Source organism: Pan paniscus, chromosome 17 (assembly GCF_029289425.2).
Source record: "Pan paniscus chromosome 17, NHGRI_mPanPan1-v2.0_pri, whole genome shotgun sequence".
In the NCBI taxonomy this organism is placed as follows: domain Eukaryota; kingdom Metazoa; phylum Chordata; class Mammalia; order Primates; family Hominidae; genus Pan; species Pan paniscus.
In genome coordinates, this window is record NC_073266.2 from 58843201 (window position 1) to 58863678 (window position 20478).

Consider the following 20478-nt stretch of genomic DNA (forward strand, 5'->3'; position numbering starts at 1 on the left):
CCAGCAATCAAAACTGAAAGGAATGTCAAAATTAACAAATAGCACCTGCAGAAAATGAATAAATTAGGCACTTGTAATGTTTTATTATTTTAAATTATGGCACCACTAACTGAGCTGGGAAGGCTTTTTTTCTGATTATTGTATCTTTAAAAATATGAATTCCATCTTGACTGCCTCTTTAAATAAGATTAATTCATAGCATTCCCCATTTAATTGCTTTATCTGTTTTGGTCCATTAGATTCTATTCGAGAATATAGCTTTTATGATAAATTAAATTCTAGGGTTTTATTTTGACATCTAAGTTAATTTTTAATTCTGGAAAAAGTTCTGCCCTGTGCAATTTAGTTCTTTCAGAAGTGCTGAAAAAAATGAGAGTTGAATCGCTGTAAGTTTTCTATAAAACAGGTATTTCACAGCCAGCCTGGCTGGGTTTTCTTTGGTTTTTCTTAGGCCTTAGCCACTCCAATGAAAGCCTTCTTTGAGGGATGCTTGCATATTAGCTTTTCCTAAAATTTCCAAGAAGCGACTTCATCACAGGAAATTGTTTGTTTGGTACATGCCTGCCTGTCAGGATGGATTGAACCTCTGATATAGTTTGGACATTTATCCACTCCAAATTTCATGTTGTATTTGACCATCAGTGTTGGAGTTGGGGCCTGGTGGCAGGTGTTTGGACTATGAGAGCAGATCCCTCCTTCATGACAGTCCTCATGATAATGAGTGGAATCTCACTCTTGGTTTCCATGAGACCTGGTTGTTGAAAGGGTCTGACACCTTCTCCCCTCTTTTTCCTCCTCTCTTGCCATGTGATGCCTGCTGTCCTTTCCCTTCTTCCATGAGTGGAAGCTTCCTGAAGCCTTCACCAAAAGCAGGTGTTGGCAGCATGCTTCCTCTAGAGTCTGCAGAACCGTGAGCCAAATAAAACACTTTTCTCTATAAAGTATCCAACCTCAGGCATTCCTTTGTAGCAATGCAAATGGATTAAGATAATGTCCATGCTGTTTTCACTTGAACAAATAAAAATGCATTTGAAATTTCCATATAGGCCATTGTCTATGAATTAGTCTGGGTTTGGTCATGGCCATGGAATCAGAGCCACTCTAACAATTAGAGGGAGAAACAAATTTAATATAGGAATTAGGGCTAACACATATGTAAAAAAACAGCAGGGAGGCTGAAGGTCCAGAAGGTTGGAGAAACCGTCCTCCCACCAGCACTAGCCAATATAAAATTTTGACATATAATAGAAGCTTAATAAATATTTGAGGGATAAATGAAGATTGGATTTCAATTAACATAATATTTTTGTTTGTTTCTTTGTTTGTTTTTTTGAGAAAGGCAGAAATATATCTTTAGGCTGAGAGTAAACTCCTTGTTCCTTGTCATGGATGGTTCCCCAGTGCTAGGTAAGAGCATCACAGTTAGTGGTTAGATACCTAATCAGGAGTGCTTTACAGAGGTCTCAAACCAACAAATTAACTTTGAAACATTAGGAACTACATAAAGAAGGACAAACTAAACACAAGCAAGCAAAAAAAAAAAGGAAATAAAAAGTAATAGAGCAGGATAAACAAAATATACAGTAGAAAAATCAATGGAGAAAATTATAAAATCAAAAGTTGATTTTTTTGGAAAGATCAACACAATGGATAAACTTTTAGCTAGATATAACTAAGAAAAACAGGCCTGGCACAGTGACTCTAACAGAGTTTCTCTTGCCTTCTTTTGGGCAGCACTGTTTCGTAGAGCCACTACTACAATTCAGAGCAGGCCAGAAGAGCAAATGATAAACTTTCTTTAGTAAAAACAAAGAAGAAGGTTGAGTGCGGTGGCTCATGCCTGTAATCCCAATACTTTAGGGGGCCAAGGCAGGTGAATCATGAGGTCAGGAGATCGAGACTATCCTGGCTAACACTGTGAAACCTTGTCTCTACTAAAAATACAAAAAATTAGCTGGACATGGTGGCACACACCTGTAGTCCCAGCTACTCGGGAGTCTGAGGCAGAAGAATTGCTTGAACCCAGGAGGCAGAGGTTGCAGTGAGCCGAGATCGTGCCACTGCACTCCAGCCTGAGCGACAGAGCAAGACTCCGTCTCAAAAACAAACAAACAAACAAACAAACAAAATTAAGCACAGAAGACACAAGTTACTAAAACCAGAAATGAAAATGGGAACATTACTACCAGTTCTAGAGAAATAAAAAGGGGTTATAAGACAGTACTGTGAATATAGGCCAGCGGATTGGATAACTTGGATGAAATGAACAAATTCCTAACAAATTCTAAATCAGAAATAAATAAAAACTATGAATAGATCTATAATGAGTAAGAAGAATGAATCAGTAATCAAATCTCCTAATGCAGAAAAGCCATGGACCTGTTAGCTTTATTGGTTAATTTACCAAACATTTAAAGAAGCACTAACACCAATCCTTCTCAACTTTTCCAAAAATATGACGAGGAGGAAACACTTTTTGATTTATCTGATGAGGCCAGCATTAACCATGATACCAAAGTCAAACAAGAGACTATAAGAGAAGGTCAACATGCCTTATGAATATTGATTTTTAAAATTCTCAACCACATACTAGCAAGCTTAATTAAGCATTAAAGGGATTATATACATTATGACCTAGTAGAATTTATTCTTGGAATGCAGGGATGAGTCAACACAGAAAAATCAATTAATGTAATATATCACATTAACAGAATGAAAGAAAGGAATCATATGATCATCTCTAATAATGCAGAAAAGGCATTTGAAAATATGTAACATCATTTTTTTCATTAAAACACTTAACAACAAAGGAGTAAAGGAAAACTACTTCAACATAACAGAGCCATATATGAAAAGCCCTGAGCAAACCTCACACAAAATAGTGAAAGATTGAAAGCTTTTCCTGTAAAATCAGGAACAAGGCAAGAATAACCACTTTTACCACTGCTATGCAATATAGTACTGGAAGTTCTAGCCAGGGCAATTAGGCAAGAAAGATCACACACACACACACACACACACACACACACACACACACCTGTTAGAACTAATAAATAAATTCAGCAAAGTATCAGAATACAAAATCAACATATAAAGATCAATTGCATTTATATATACTAACAATGAGCAATCTGAAAAAATGAAATTATAAAAACAATTCCATTTACAGTAGCATCAAAAAGAAAAAAAAACTTAGAAATTAACAATGGAGGTGAAGGACCACCATATATTGCTGAAAGAAATTTAAAAAGACATAAACAAATGAAAATACATCCCATGTTCATGAACTGGAAGACCTAATAGTGTTAAGAAGCCAACAGCACCCAAAGTTATTTACAGATTTCATGCAGTCCTTATCAAAATCACAATGATTTTTTTTTTTTTGCAGAAATAGAAAACCTATCCAATAATCAATATGGAATCTCAAGGGATCTCAAATAGCCAAAACAATCTTGAAACAGAAGAACAAAACTGAAGGACTCAACCTTTCTAATTTTAAAACTTACTACAAACCTAAAGTAACTAAAACAGTGTGGTATTGACATAAAGACAGAAATATAGACCAATGGAATAAAATAAAAAGCCTGGAAATAAATGCTCACATATATGGTCAAATGATTTATGACAAAAATGCCAAGACCATTCAATGGAAAAAAGGAAATCTTTTCAGCAAATGGAGCTGGGAAAAACTGGATACACATACAAAAGATTGAAGTCAAACTCTTCCCTCATGTCATATACAAAAATTAAATTAAAATGAATCAAAGGCCTAAATGTAAAACTTAGAATTACATAACCCCTAGAAACAAAACACAGGAAAAAAGCTTCATAAAATTAGATTCAATTATTTTTTGAATATGACATAGTCAATTATTTTTTGAATATGAGACCAAATAAATAGGCGATAAAGGAAAAAAATAGATAAATTGGACTTATGAATTTTTAAATGTGCATAAAAAACACTATCAACATAGTAAACAAGCAACTTATAGAATGAGAGCAAATATTTGCAAATTATATATCTGATGAAGGATTAAAATTGAGAATCGGCAGAGAACTCCTAAAATGCAACAACAAAGAAATAAATGACCAGATTCAAAAGTGGGGAAAACACTTGAGTAGACATTTCCCCAAGGACAATACGCAAATAGCTAATAAGCACATGAAAAGATGTTCAACATTAGAGAAATGCAAACAAGAAACTGCAACAAGATACCACCACACACCCATCAGGATAGCTACTACTGGGAAAAAAAAAAGTAAAAACAAAATAATAATAAGTGCTGTCAAAGATGTAGAGTATTTGAAACCCTTGGGCACTGTTAGTTGAAAGTAAAATGGTAGAACCACTGTAGAGAGCAGTATAGCAATTCTTCAAAAAGTTAAAGGTAGAATTACCATATGATCCAGAAATTGCTCTTCGGGGTTTATACCTAAAGTAATTGAAAGAAGATGCAAAGAGATGTTTGAATACCCATGATTATAGTAGCATTTATTTATAATAGCTAAAATGTAGAAGTACCCCAAGTATCTATAGGATGAATGAATATGCAAAATGTAGGCTGAGGTATGAGAGAATTTGGAGTCACTGTTTAATGGGTACAGAGTTTCAGTTTTACAAGATAAAAATTTCAGTGATAGATGGTGGTGATGGTTACTTGACATTATGAATATTTAAAATCACCAAATTGTACATTAAGAATGGTTTATAAGGTGATTTTTATGTTGTGTATATTTTTGCACAAATAAAAAAGTGAGAAAGAGTCTTCTATGACATCTACAAAATGTCATGAAGGAAGAAATTTCCTGTCTGTGTTTTCAATATTGATGGAACTGGCAAATTTTGGAAAAACATGCATGGTATAATATTATTATAAGAAATATATACCTAGTTTTAAATCTTGGAAGACTGATTCATATTCCTATTTGACAGAAACAATTCTGAGGACTCTAGGCTTAAAACCTTTTTGTAGCCACCTTGAGCCTTCAAACAGTCCTTCAAAAACTCAGTTTTTTAACCCAACAGACATTCAATCCTATACTAAGTTATGGGTTATTTTAAATCATTGTCTTGGGTTATTATTCCCTTGTACAATCAATTCACTTTGCATAGGGGTGATATTTTTTTTCTTTAAGAACTTAAGTAACTTGAAGTTATGAATAAAATATAACAACATTTATTTGATATTGGGTTTTGTCCAGTCCAATTCAATATATAACAAGTAGTCAAGATATATCTTTAAGTCAATTCTTGATTATTTAACTCATCTCAATCAAGTAAATGGTTTAGTGACTAATGTGTGCTCAGCACTGTTCAGTGCGCTGTAGGAAGACAAATCTATGCAGGCTCCAGCATATTTGGAGAAAGAAGAGTGATGTTGCAAGGTTTCTCATCAAACACAAGGAGGTATTTAGAAATGTCTACAGTGCTTTTGGTTTTCACAGTGACGGGGCACATTGAAGCCATTAAATGCTAGAAATTTAGGGATGATCAATATTCTGCCATGTGGGGGACAGTCCCACAAAAGTAAGAATTATGTTGTCCAAAATGTTAGTAGCACTCTTAGTTGAGAAACCCTGGCTGGGTATTGTGGGAATTAGTTAGAGTTATGTGAAATGATAACTCATGCTGAAGAAGTAGGTTGTTATCCTTTAGACAATGGGAGCTATCAAGTGTGTTTAAGCATGGGGGAGACTTGATTAGCTTTTGATTTTAGAAAGGAAACTGAACATGTATAGGCAGAAATAAGATGCAGGAAGACCACATAGTGGGTAATGTCAGCAGTGCAGCTAAGGAGTTGTTTCTTGTTTCTCATCTTGGTGTAGCTCTGCCCAGGGCATTGTAAGACATAAAATCATCAAATATATTTTAAAAAATAGTCAGGAAGAAGAGATTCTAGCAAAAGTGACATGCCCATCTTTAAGCACATTTGCATGCTCAGGTGATGGGACATGCTAATTGGATTATTGTGATTGGACTAACCCTTAGAGCTAGGAGTATGGCCAATCTTAAACCAGCTACCTGAGAATAGAGTGATATTCTATGGGAATTCAGTGTTCTTTCACATATACCAAAGAAAGAGGAATAGGAACACACAATAATTGTATATACAATGGGGAAACACATAAAATAGTTGTAAAATAGTACATAAAAGTACACATGGGAATGTGGAAACTTATTCTTCCAAAAGCTCTTGGAAGTCTTACAATACTTAGCATAGAATCAAATATGTAGTGAATCTCCAGTAAAAACCTGCTCAATTGTATTGTGGGAGGTGTAATACATTTTAATTTTACCTTTTGCAAGAGAAATATCTAAAAATTGCTTATTAATTGATTGACTGCATACAATATTTTGAGATATCTATGTAACCGACAACATACTAAACATTCTGTTCTCTGCAGAGAAATCAAAATAGCAAAGGTATTTATATACTAGATAAAAAGGTAAAAAAGAAACATATGAAGAAAGTAAAATCTAGTACTTAATTGAAGATATTTAATGCCAAGAATGAAAGCATTTCAGAGAAGAGTGATTGATATAAACTGGTGTAATCAGTAAAGTTTTTGGGGAAGAGAACAGCCTAGAAGAACAGAAAGAAGTTGGGTAAAAGGGTAAAGAATTGGGGCAAACAAATGAGACTTAAACAAATTGGGTCAAAAATGGTGATGTAGGCCTTGTCTCAATTTTGGCATTTACTTCTCTGCGATTGATCCTTTTTGGTCTCAGATTTCTGATCTGTAAATGCAACTAAAGAGGCTTATCTTACAGGACTGCTATGAAAACTAACTGAGACGGTATGTGTCATAGCTCCCGGAACTGTGCTCAGAATGCGTGCTCAGATATTCTCAATCATTTGTTTGTTCATTCTTGGAATGAGAACTTGTAACTTTCACTGTGACAAGTCAAAATTGTGAAATGTTATTTTTAAGGGACCTAAGGATCACCTCTGACCATTTCAATGTCCTCTAGCCATTCAGTTGAGTTGCCCACACTGCAGGACTGGATGCTACTTTATTAGAAAACATATTTCATTTAGTACTGTTTCCACCTCTATTCACAAAAAATTGGGGAAAAGAAACCTGTTCTCATTACTCCACAGACACTGCCATTACCCAGGTTCCTGCATGGAAACCTCTGGTTAGAAATAGGACCCCTTTCATCACCAAGGAGAAGGAGGCCCCCATTCTTCCTCATCAAGTGTCTTTAATTAGGTTCTTGAGAAAACCACAGGAATCAATGTTTGACGCCAGAGATGACTAAAATAAAATTCAGTACTGAAACTTCCATTGTATATCCTGATTCTTTCACTTGACAAAAATTATTGACAAGTCATTGGGATGTCTTTTTGTAAGACTTGTTTCCTTCTTTCAGTTGCATAATTTATTTTCTGTTTTTTAAACATTTTAATAAGCTTTTTAAAGAATGATTTTATTATTTTTTCAAGCAGTATATTGTATATAAGTTCCCAAATTCAGGTAAATTTCTTTATTTTCCTTCTGCCTGAATTCCCTTTATAGACTCAGTTTTCCTTTTCTCTTTCTTCGGTACTTCACTGTCTGCCTTCCAGTCCTCCCCCCATATGCCCTGTTTCTTTCCATTTGTTGGTTTAATTTTCTGTGGTAGTTTGATTCCTCTCCGGTTGATCCCAGTCAACATAACAAAGATGGCAGCAGAGCGGGGATTGGACCAAATTCTAGAGACAGGCGCTGTTCTTCAGTCAGAGCAGGTGCACGGAAGCCAGAGGGATGCTCCGTGCCGGCAGAGCCAGCAGCTCTGTCAGCATCCAGGTAGCTGCTGCTGCCTTACTCAGAGCTCGTTACGCTAAATGGAAGTCAGCTTTAAACATTCATTCAGATCGATTTATTTAAAGGTGTTTAAGGTTCAGCTGAGTTTATTACTACAGATGTGGCTGGGGCCCTTACAGTTTAGCATAATGTTTCATCAGTTGCAGTTCCAAATACACCCATGTGGTGTCCGTTGACAGGGGTATAGGGGTCTTTTATAGCAAAACAGAGATTGCCGGAGAAGGTTTGCTAGAGAACTTGTTTCCATAATACTCTGAGGGGGTTAACGTTTATGAAGATTTTAAATCTTTCCTCTTGGCTTGAATTATCTTTTTTTTTTCTTTTTACCCATCCCTGTCTCCAAAGAAAGCAATAAGCCTGTCAAAGGAGGAATTAATTAAGCAAATCAATCAGTCAGTTTTATTAAGGAATTACAAAACCCAAGTGGAGCATTAATTATTCAGATAATGGGATATCTCTGAGCCTTTCTTTTCAATTATTGATAAGCTGCTATCTATCATTCAAACTGCTTTAGTACTGATTTAGCTGTGAATGAAGCCAGGTCATTCAGCCAGAGCATATGCTAGTTATGAGCAGTGCTGGGAAGCTGAGGATATAGGAACTGGCTGGGGTACTGTGTCCACCCAGTGTGAATGCAAGCAATAACTATCATGAGGCAGAGACTGGGCTACACTGCAGATATCTCAGTAAAAGTCTCACCTCACTGGCATCACCCACCTGATTAAAAATGTGCACTGAGGTGATGAAGCCAGGGACTTCTTTTCCTTTACCACATTTGCATTTTTTCTTGGCCTTACAAGAATGGCTACCAAGCAAAGTAACACTTGCAATAAAGCGAATGCTGTTGTTTTACAGCTAAGAACAATTTTTTAAATGACCTTTGTTTTTATACCTGCAGAAACTTTAGATTTTTCCCCTCCAACATCAGGGACAAAATATTTCCTTCAACCTCAGAAATATCTGGAATGCTCCTTGTTTTAATGTTTATACATATATCGATATGAATAGATATATACAGATGTAAGATTAAAAGTTCGCTCAAATCTTTTCTAATTTGTTTTAGGAGTTCGATCAATTATTCTCTCTCATCAAAGATTTATTTAGTACTTACTAGGTGCTGAATCCTGATCATGTAAAGACTGAGATTACAAGGCACTCATGGTGCTGTGACAACGGCACATACTAATACAAGATTTATTTTATTTTAATCATACAAACCATCAGTCTCTCACAAGGAAATTTAAGATAAGCAGAACCAAAGATCTCAGTGTGGTACAGAGGATCACAGCAATGAGTAAAATAAACAGATAATTTGTTCCTCATAAATCATAGAAGAAAATGTATAAAACCCAAAGGGTCCACCAAAAGGTTAAAGAAACGCTCATGGAATAAAATGATATGTGGCTGGCACCAGGGCAAAGGTAAGAGTTTCTGGGCAGAGCCTGAGAGCATAGGAACAATCCTGACTCTTTATATCACTAATGGCTTAGTTTTGGGCTCACTGGCCACAGATAGATACATTTCTTAAGCTCTGTGCTCAAGCCAAATTTTGAAACATTAACAATATATCTCAATACTTAGAAAATTCAGGAGTCAGCACCAGCTTATTGGAAAACTGTTAAGCAACACTGTAAAACTACCTACTTCCAAGTTATATCTCCCTCCTCTGAACTCTTATAGCACTTTACATTACTCATATCCCACTTAACATATCCTGTGCATGTTCAGCCAAAGGCTTTAAGCCTGATACCATATTAAAAGCTACTTGAGGCAACACCAAAAACATGAGCCATAAACTAAAACCTTGATTAATTAAAATTCATAAAATTAAAAATGCTTGCTCTGCAAAAAACACAATTCAGAGAATAAAAAGATCAAAGCCAAAGATAGGGATAAAATATTTGCAAATTGCATATCAACAAAAAAGTTACATCTAAGATAAATAATTAAAACTCAAAAGTAAAAAACAATTAATTAAAATGGCTAAAAGGTTTGAATATAGACTTCACCAGAGAAGACATATAAATGACGAATATGCACATGAAAAGATGTTCACAATCATTAATCATTAGTAAATGCAAATTAGAACCATAATGAAATACTACACACCTACTAGAATGGATAACACTTTAAATCTGACAGTACCAAATAAATATGCAGAGCAACTGGAATTCTCATACATTGCTAGTGGAAATGTAAAATGGCAAAACTACTCTGGAAAATAGTTTGGCAGTTTCCCGTACAATCAAACTTACACTTTTCATATGATCCAGCAATTTCACTCATTACCCAAGAGTATTAAAGACATGTTCACACAGAAACTTGTAAATGAATGTTCATAGCAGTTTTATTTTTAACTGCCTAAAACTGGAAACAACTCCAATGTTGTTCAACAGATGAATAGATAAAGACAATCTGGTACAACCATTCAGTGGAATACTACTTATCAATAGAGCGCATTGAGCTGTTTATACATGCAGTAATATAGAAGAATCTCAAAAGCATTACGCTAAGTAAAAGAAAAACAGACAAAAGCTTACATATTGTATATTCTATAAGTATAAAATTCTGGAATATGCAAAACTATAGGAACAGTTTTTCACATATTATTGGCAGCCGAGGTTTGGGGGTGGAGATAAGGTTTGTCAACAAAGGAGCAGCATAAGGGAATATTAAGCAGGAGGATGAAACTCTTCTGTATATTGATTGTTATTGTGGTTTTTTTTACAAAAAAGAGTAAAGTTTACTATATGAAAATTGAAAAATATATTTTGAGAAAAGAACTTCTTGAGTGTAGGAACTGTGCCATATTCACTCTTGTAGATGTCAAAGTATCAAGATATATACATGGTAATAGTTTAACACACATTTATTGAGTAAAAGATACTATAGTTCAAACTTGAAACTTCCACAATTGTTCATAAATATTTGATAATTGTTAGAATAAACTGATTTAGAACATTATGCTTCTGCAAATAGTGATTTTTTAAAAAGATTTTATGTAAATCCTGGTAACCAGATCTTTCTGCAAGAAATGCTCTTACTAGTGAACCAGACATCATGATAAAACAAGCTTGCCTTTACATTACTATTAGTACAGTTCTTCACTCAGCACAACTCAGCACTTGAATGACAAACAAGAAAAGGCAAATATTTGTTGAACGTTTGGGATATGCAAGGAATTTTAATAAATTTTGAACTATTTTCTAATTTGCTCTTTAAGCAACAATTCAGGAAGGTATTATCTCTGTTTTGCAGATAAGAACAGTTAAGTATCTTACCCAAGTTACACAATTGTTAATGGGGAGACACATGACTCAGCTGAAATCTTACTGGTTCTAGTCCCTGTCTTGTCCATTAATCAAAGCACTTTATATCAGTAACCACACATGGAAAGCAGCAGGTGGGAAAAAGAAAAGCAAGACATCGAGATGAACCAGGAATCAGGGCTGAGTCTGGGATAAATCCCAGAAATTATAATGAATTTTGAGCTGCTACTCTGAACCCAGATAAGTGGTGCGGGTTGATACGCCAGGGCTTGATTATTATGACCAGTGCCAGAAGGAAGAAGCATGTATTAGGGAGTAAGGAGAGGGGAAAATCTTTTGCAGATGAGCTAGTAATTAAAGCATACCAATATCAGATGGCAGAGGAAGACAAAGTTCCAAATGTTTAATGTGTTCCTATTATATGCCAGACCTTCTGGTGAGCAATAGGGCCAAAAGATAAATGAGACAGTGTCAGCCTTTGAGGAGCATAGAATATATTAGAGGGAGACCATAGGGTTTGTGGCTCCTTTCTTTTTTAATTAAAGCATGCCAAAATATGCTGCAATAGTTGTAGGCACAGGATACAGAGTGGTCATAAAAAAAGGAATGGCTGCATCTATTTGGAGGATTTAGTGAAGCCTTCAGGGAGGAAAGGATGTTGTCATAGTCTCAAAAGACGAGTTGATTAGTCAGATGGCCAGAAAAAAATGGAGATGGTGCTAACATTCCAGGAAGAAGGGATAGTGGGATTAAAGTGTGAAGCTGATACTGGCATGGTATGTGTGAGGATATGAAAGACATTCAAGAGGATTAGGTCATGAGATTTGAGCCAAGAGTCTATGGAAATAAGATTAAAGTTACGGGCAGGTGCATATCATAGTGACCTTTGTTTTAGTCATGGCAAGAAAATTTGACTTTATTTAGTAATTACTTGAAATTTTTGGAGGCTTCTTCAAAGAAGCATAGTGTAATCAGACATGCAATTTAGAAAGATGTGGCAAATAGTCTTAAGGATTGCAAAACTGGGGTGTGAAATCTAGTTAGGACACTACTGTTATTCCTCCAGGCACCAGACAATGAATGCCTTCTAGGTGAAGAAGATGGATTAATATTCATACTCATCTCCTTTGCTCTTCTCCTCTCCTAAACATCCTAAAGTACAATGTTGTAAAGAAACAATACAAAATGTAACTAAAAGCAAAAATATCATGAGTAGAATCATCAGTTCAAAAGAAATGTCGACCAGCCTGGCCAACATGGCGAATCCTCGTCTCTACTAAAAATATAAAAATTAGCTGGGCGTTGTGGTGGGTGCCTGTAATCCTAGCTACTCTGGAGGCTGAGGCAGGAGAATCGCTTGGACCTGGGGGACGGAGGTTGCAGTGAGCCAAGATTGTGCCACTTCACTCCAGCCTGGGCGAAGGGGTGAAACTCCATCTCAAAAAAAAAAAAAAAAAAAAAAAAGAAAAAGAAAAAGAAAAAGTAAAAGAAAGAAATGAAATGCCTGTAAACTTTTAGAAGCTAGAAAACAGAGGAGAAGTAACTGATACTAAAGAACAGAAAATACCATGGTTTGGGAGCACATTAAAAAAATTAAGAGCAAGAAGGAAAGCTCTTTGTTTTGTTTCTGTAGAACCAAAAAATGTGCCAAATTCAAGGGAAGTTTGAATATAAAAGAGTTTGCCTCCTACTCCCTCACCTGGTTTCTTCTGCATGCACTAGGCTTGTATACATGTTTTGCCCCTCTTCCTGATTTTCCATCCCAACATTTTGACATCCCTTGTAGTGACTATAGTGGTTCTTTGCTTGTAGTGACTCCTTTTAAATATTTATTCAATGAATCAGAGTCATAAACCATTCATCTCTCACTATACTCAGCCACCTTCAGAGCCCCTCCTAATTTGAATGATCAGATCATCTGACTGCTATTTTAAAATACTGTTATGTACTAGACATCATGCTGGGTTGATTAAAATAATTCAAATCAGCAAATTAATATGGAAAGGATTTTGGCAACACCACCTGTAATCCCATTCAGAGTTGAGTTGCAGAATTATCAGATAGGCTATGTGATTTCCTCGGCCTGAGCACTATGTGACAGGGAGGCTATGTGCTTTGGTGGCTTCCTGGTAGAACAGCCCCCCACATCACAGAGAACTCAAGTGTATGTATTTTCTTTCCCAGCCTATTTTTTATTTCTCACCTCTGTCTCTAATGATAGACCAATAGCAATGCCTTTAAGATGGAATTTGGGTTTCATAAATAAATTTGAAAAAGAACTTAAAAGTGTTAAAGAATTGGGTGGAAAGGTGTCACATTGTGATTCTGACCTTTTGGTTAGAAATTGACTTCTGCATCTGTTTCCCCCACTTCACCACTATGACATTATAAGCCTAAGAGAACAGTATGCCAACCCCAGTAGCACTATTAAACTCTCTTGTCTTCCCAGCTTTGACATGAGGTGGTCCTCTGACTTCCTCCTTTTGCCTCTGGCTTCTTGATGTTACTTGATATTACTCTTCCTCCCCAACAGCATTGACTTCAACTCTGACTGCAGAAGGAGCTATTATATTTACGAGAAAAGGGTAAAGACGACAGACCACTTGGCCCTTGTTCTGAACTTAAATATTCTCTGCAGAGCAGTGGAGTCTTTTGAAAGCTCTGTTTATTGGTGTTCTAGGTCTGGATTCCTCATTTTCTTCTCTGTTTGAGAGGTGAGGATGAAGGGAATTTTGGTATTTGGATGCTTTCCAAAGCTGATTTTTTGTCAAAAGCTGGCTCCCCAAATATTACCAACACAACCTCTTAATAAGAAAAAACCCTAATTATTTGCTTATTATTGTAAGGAAGAACACCACTTGGCAACACTTTGTCAGTGTCTTGTGGAGAGAAGATAAGGTTAAAAACTATTGATTTTAGGCAAATCTTTCAAAGTTGGAGTTTGATTACATTTGGGTAAGGATTGTAATAAAACTGTCCAGGATTTGTGGAAATAGCACAGTGAATATTTTGAGTTAGGAATTCAAATAATTTGGGAGAACAAAGTGTTGATGTTTTCCATCGAAGAATTGAGTCTTTCAGGAAGTTCCTGTAATGAACAATCAAAATATTTGCCCAGGCAAGAGACTTTTGAAAGAATAAGGCCATGCTAATGAAGACAGAGCAATAAGAAAGACAAGCTAACAGAGACAGAAAAACGGCACAGTCATGCTATTGTAGGTGATAAAATGTGGTTTCAGTTCTCAGTGCCCAGGCAGAGTGTGGAGATCAATGGCTTTGGCTCTCATTGTCACCACAGTATCTGTCAGTATTTTCTGATTATTTTGCCCATTTGTTTTTCAACTTTATTAATTATCTCATTGTGCTCATTTATTCCACTTAGTGGAACTGAAGATATTCATATTTGATAGGATTAAGTTTGAATTCAGGGTCTGCCATTTCCTAGCACTGTGACCTTGGTTGAGTTACTTCATCTCACAGAGACTCAGCTTACTTATCTGTAAATTGGGCGTCTTAGTCTGTTCCTGCTGTTATAATAAAATACCTCAGACTGGATAATTTATACAACAGAATAGTATTGTTTTCAGTTCTGGAGGCTGGAAAGTCCAAGATCAATTCTCCTACAGATTTGGTTTCTGGGCAAGGTTTGCTCTCTTTTTGAAATATGATGCCTTATTGCTACATCCTTCCATGATTAAAGAAGGCAAGAGAGCTCACTTGAGACTCTTCCATAAGTACACTAATCCCATTTATGAGAGTGGAGCCCTTATGACCAAATTATATCCCAAAGGCCCCACCTTTTAACTATATTAGGTATTTGGGTCCACCATATAAATTTTGAGAGGATACTAGCCTTCAGACTATAGTATTGGGATAATATTACTTACCTCAAAGAACAGTAGCTCAGATCAAGAGTAGGATTTCACAGCGTTGTGATCTCTTTGATAATGCTATGTGTGTGCATTTTTACTGGGTTTTCTGTCCTGACTTTGTTTATTGTCTAAGTCCTCATTTTTGGACAATCATTTCCCTGAAAAACTGGCTAAATTTTTTATTTTTCCCCCTCAAGTTTTGTTGCATTTCCAAGGCACTGACAATTTTGCATGAACATTTGATGTATTATTTGGCCCAACCTTCTGAAATTTATGCAGCCTTAAGCATGGCGAATTGGAAAGAGCACTGGAATTGAAGTCAGAAGTTCTTGACTTAATCCTCAACTCAGCTACCAACTCTCCCTGTGACCTTGGGCTAGGATAGCCAGGCTGAAATTTGGCTCATTTACACCCCTAGTTCTAAATCAGGCCCTGCTGAGTGTTTGGACTTTGAAATACTTCTCTGAAGAGCCATATACTCATCTAAGCAGTTTGCCAACAATTTCGTGGAGTTTCCTGACATATCTCCATGGAACTCTCAGACTTTTCAGAGCATGGTTGGAAAACAACTGCCATGAAATCATGGCACTGAATTAACAAAACTCATTTTTTTAATCCACTCATTTATTCCACAAATATTTATTTTTGATAAGTGCCAAGCTTAATAGGAAATAAATAGAAATGATCCTAGGGATAGAAGATAATAATTTCTTTGACTTAGAAGTCTTGTGATTCCAAAGTCCTTAAAATGAAAAGAAACCCTATCTCCCATTCTACCCTACCCCCAACACACACACACATATGCACACACACTTCACCACCACCATAGCTGCCAAGCTTCATAAGTTCCTCCATCTCTGCACTGCTTGTTCATTAAGAGGGTGCCCCTTCAGCACCCTGGGGCCAGGCTTCAGCTGCTCAGTCATTCTCAATTTGTCTCAGCCATATTATTTCTTCTACCAGCCATTTCGGAGCATGTCTATGCCTTCCTTCCATCGTTACTCCATCTCATTTATTTTTTAGTATTTTCTTAACAGTTCCTCCAGACGCTCTCATTAAGTGCTGGGCTAATTAACCTCCTGTTTCTGAGCAGTGGTGCTGTGGTGAGCTGCCTGGCCTTGCAGGAGGGCTCCCTGTTGCGTGGGAGGAAGTCGGCCCAGCTCCAACCACACCTGGCACCTACTCAGCAAGGTTGTTTTTGTTTTTGTTTTTTGATTTTTTTTTCAAAACTGATGTTCTTTATTCCAGACAAGCATACACCATGGCCCCGGCCACCCTCACTCACTGACAATATCAGTGATTGAAATCTCTCAGCCCCAGAAACCAGAGCTCTGCATTAACGTTGCAGACATGTTTTCCATGCTACAGACTCAGTAGGCACTTAGCAGCTCCTCTCCAAGATGCTCTGGTTCATGGTTAAGAGCAGCTGATACAGCCAGTACCACAGAGAGCCTGCACAGAATCAAAAGCTAGGGATCTCTGGAATTCTGAGGTATGCAAAATGACATGTCACCACTGTGGCTTTTCATCCCCATTTTTATATCCAAGCGAAAATATATTTGAATCTCTTCTCCTAGATTCCTAGCATACCCAGCTTTTTAGGGTCATGGTTGATGGAACAACTGTTCAATTCTGAACCCCACATTTATAAGAAGGAGAGCAGTAAAATAAACCCTCTCCCTGACCTATTCCATATATAGCTAAGAGAGGAATTTAGTATTTTGCCCATCCTTGGCTGAGTCTTCCTAGGCTGGGATAATTGATGAATCACTTTTTACTCATTCATCTTTGTGTATCCTGTGGACAAACTTTTTTTTTTTTTTTTACCATAATAGCATTGTAAGTTATTAGATGCTCTCTACTTTTTCTTCCTTGCTCTAAATAACATTAGTGTACCACTTTATAGTTAGCAAAACACTTTTAAGCCTGTCATCTTATTGATTCCTCAGTTGGATGAAAGTGTTAGCACCATCTGAGATTCAGAAAGACTTGCCCAAAGCCACCCAAATGAAAATGAGAACACCAGAAAAAAAAAAAAGGAGAGAAACTTAACTGCCTGAATCTCTGGAGGCTCCCCAGGCCTATTAGGTTTAGCCCCAATGTTACCTCCCTCCATGCCCAACCCTTTTCTTCTTTCCTTCTCACCTCCACATTCTGCAGACCTTTCCCTTCTACCTCTACCCTCTCATTTGTTCCTGATCCCCTTTCCCAGAGCATGGCACAAACATTTTCAAGGCATAAATTTATTTATACATACGGCAATTTTCTTAGTGTCCTATGTCTGATAAATGTCAAAGCTATTCTTCACCAGGTTTCCGATAAAAGTAGGGCAAAGCTTGATTAACACTATTGTTGAGGAACCACTTGAGAAGTGATATGCATGACAGATTAATATCATTTCTACTTACATACTTTGCTCTTATTTCAGCCAATAAAGCTAGTGTTGTTTTGATGTAAAAGTATTACCCTCCCAACTCCCATTCTGGTTGCTTCTCCAAGTTTTTCTAGCTGCACTTTTGATGAAGGGAGGTAGACTCAAATCTCATTGCTTGAAGCCCTCAGCTTCTCTCAGGACTCCTGAAAGTAGAACAAAGGAAATAAGGTTTTATAGCTAGAGAGCAATGGAGCAGGGAGTCAAGCCATGTTTTCTGATTCTGTATGCCTCCTGTGTGACTCTGTGAAAGTCACTAAACCCAACCTGACCTCAGTCATCTCACAAGTCAATTGAGAAGATAAGCTAATATGATTTCAGAGTTTGCTTCTAGCAATGAAATTTTACAATTTTATTTCATAAGGTAGACAAAGTTTTTTTTTTTTTTTTCCCATTGAGCCAAAGTTTGCTCACTTTTTACCAATTGATATAAAAAAAATCACCTTTTCCCCTTCTTCACACAGTAATTGCCTCGAATGATCATGGCAACTTCCACTATCTCTGTAGTTATCTTCTCCTAAGGCTAATTAATTTTCCAGCAATGTACATGGCTTGGTTCTGATGCTTTTTGTTAACATTTTGAATAGCTTTAACACATCTATTAAAATAGAGTATGGCTTTTTGGGTAGGATGTTCTTTATAGAAAGTGCAATTACAACCTATGGGCTGCTTTTCTTTTTTCTTTCTTTTTTTTTTTTTTCGTTTTTTTGTTTTTGTTTTTTGTTTTTGAGACGGAGTCTCACTCTGTTGCCCAGGCTGCAGTGCAGTGGTGCGATCTCAGCTCACTGCAAGCTCTGCCTCCCAGGTTCACGCCATTCTCCTGCCTCAGCCTCCCGAGTAGCTGGGACTACAGGCGCCCGCCACCATGCCCAGCTAATTTTTTTTTTGTATTGTTAGTAGAGACGGGGTTTCACCGTGTTAGCCAGGATGGTCTCGATCTCCTGACCTTGTGATCTGTCCACCTCAGCCTCCCAAAGTGCTGAGATTACAGGCATGAGCCACGGCGCCCAGCCTGCTTTTCTTCCTTTGTAATGTTATTCTTCCTTCTAGAAGACTATTTTTTCCCCTGATGACATTAGAAGCACAATATATACACCATCAGTCAATCTATGCTATGGTGTCTCTGGCCTCCTGGGGCTCCAGGTGGAGGTGTCCCCAACCCCAGATGCTGACTGCAGACCCCTGGGCAATATTGCTGATGTGTCAGACACTGTTGGAATGCTTTTTCTTCTTAAGTGTTCAATAGTCAGAATAATGTGAGGTATCTCATATTTCCACTATAGATGAAAACTGGAGGATCAGCTTGCCCAAACCCCACAGATCATTTGACTCCAAATCTCAAGCTTTAACCATTAGACTATGAAAAGTGGTGAGGAGGTCATAAGGAAACATAAAATAGATTCCAAGGTAGGATAACAATATCTCTGATTCCAACATAACTTAAATAATTGAAAATATCTCAATTCTTAGCTGAAATATTAAGGAAGGATTGAGCAGATGGCTTATAGCAAAAAGATGAACCAGAGGTGCCTTTGATTATGATGAGGATGAAAGAGTAAGAACATATAAACTGCTTTCAGCATGCTAACTTCTGCAAGCCTCAGAGTGGTTTCTAGTTGAGCAGGTAGAAACATGAATGTGGAGCAACTCTGGATCAATACCCTGGTTTTCCTGCTGCCATGCTATCTGCTAATTCTCAAGCCTCTTCCCCATCTCCTGACTTCGAAATGCCTGAGTACCCAGCATTCTGTGCACACCCTCAGCTCTTTTGTATCCACAGTCTCTTCCTAAATGTCCTTCACCCAGGACTAAAATCAGCCTTCTAATCTTGGAATCTGGAGACCAGAATTTGAGAGTCCTATAGCCTAATCAGTCATGGATGCCTCATTTTATTTTTTCTTGATTGCTACTGAAACTCCAACTCTTAATTTGCTACCTTTTATTAAGATGCAACTATTTGTCAGAGAGTAACATTAACTAAGGTTTTAATTGCCAATATGTTGGTTCAAATGTATTTACCCAGGTCCTTTCTTGAGATAAGCCAGTACAGGGATAAAGCTCAGCCAACATATAATACATCATCTCAAATGTGCAGTTCTTGATGGGATACCTCAGAAAACCAGGAGGCAGCATGAGGGAGACATGAGAAGGAGAGGAGAAGCAGATCATGGGGCCAGGAAGAAAACTGAGGGTGTAAACTCATATTAAATATCTCTGAGCAGGTACTATGTTGAGCACCCTCTGGAGCCTACCTCATTTGATCTTCACAAAAATTCTACTACATAAATATTGTTATCCATATGTCATATGTTATGGTAGAAACATTCTCAGAGAGTTTAGTTAATAGACCCCAAGTCAGCTGATCAAGGATGATGCAGAAATTTAAATCTGAATTTTCCTCCATAGCCCAAGCTTTTTTTCACATATGAGCTTCTCTTCCTGGTAAGGACAATGCCTAGTACTTGGAAGTAATATTTTAAATGGACTTGAAGGCTATTAGATATTATCAGATTGTACTACCTCAACTTGCAAACCACAGTTGCATCACTGTATTTGGCAGGCTGATCTTTGGTACATTGTGAGGTCAGAAGAGCTGTTGTCAAGGTTTCCCTTTTCTTCTTTTCTCCTTCCTCCGGGTGCCCACTGCTCTCCTTTCCCTTACATAAATCCATGTGCAGTTCCCTCCTTGACAGTATGGGTTTCTATTCTCTCCCCACAGCTTCTCCCTAAAATCTGATATCCTCTGCACCCAGAAGTTGTGGGAAGCTGGACAACAACCACTGCCATATTGAACTACAGTTGCAAATGGAGAGTGGCATATTTTTCAGTTGTGCTGGGTTTATACAAAAAAAAAGTCTGAAAATTGCTTGTTTTAAATGAAAAAAAAATTTTTAAAGCAGAATTTGCATTTTAATAGGGATTGGAATGTAAAGTGAAAGGAATACAGCTTAGAAAGCAAGTTTTGAGTGAGGGATTCACCATGGCGTTTCAAGATCCCTAAGACCACGCCACAGAAGCATGTAGTTAGCTCTTGGGTTAAATTCTGATTCTTAAATATGCTTCCTTGCAGTATAGAAAATACAACTTATCTTTTATC

General features: G+C 37.1%; 1 long non-coding RNA gene across 1 annotated transcript in view; it reads right to left on the reverse strand.

Annotated features, from left to right (window-relative positions):
• Positions 1 to 15393: 15393 nt before the first annotated feature.
• Positions 15394 to 20478, reverse strand: part of LOC134729248 (uncharacterized) — a 57818-nt gene continuing 52733 nt past the window's right edge. Inside the window, exon 3 of the long non-coding RNA XR_010110152.1 lies at positions 15394 to 17527. This is a non-coding gene — a long non-coding RNA (uncharacterized LOC134729248). The remainder of the gene's footprint in view (positions 17528 to 20478) is intronic.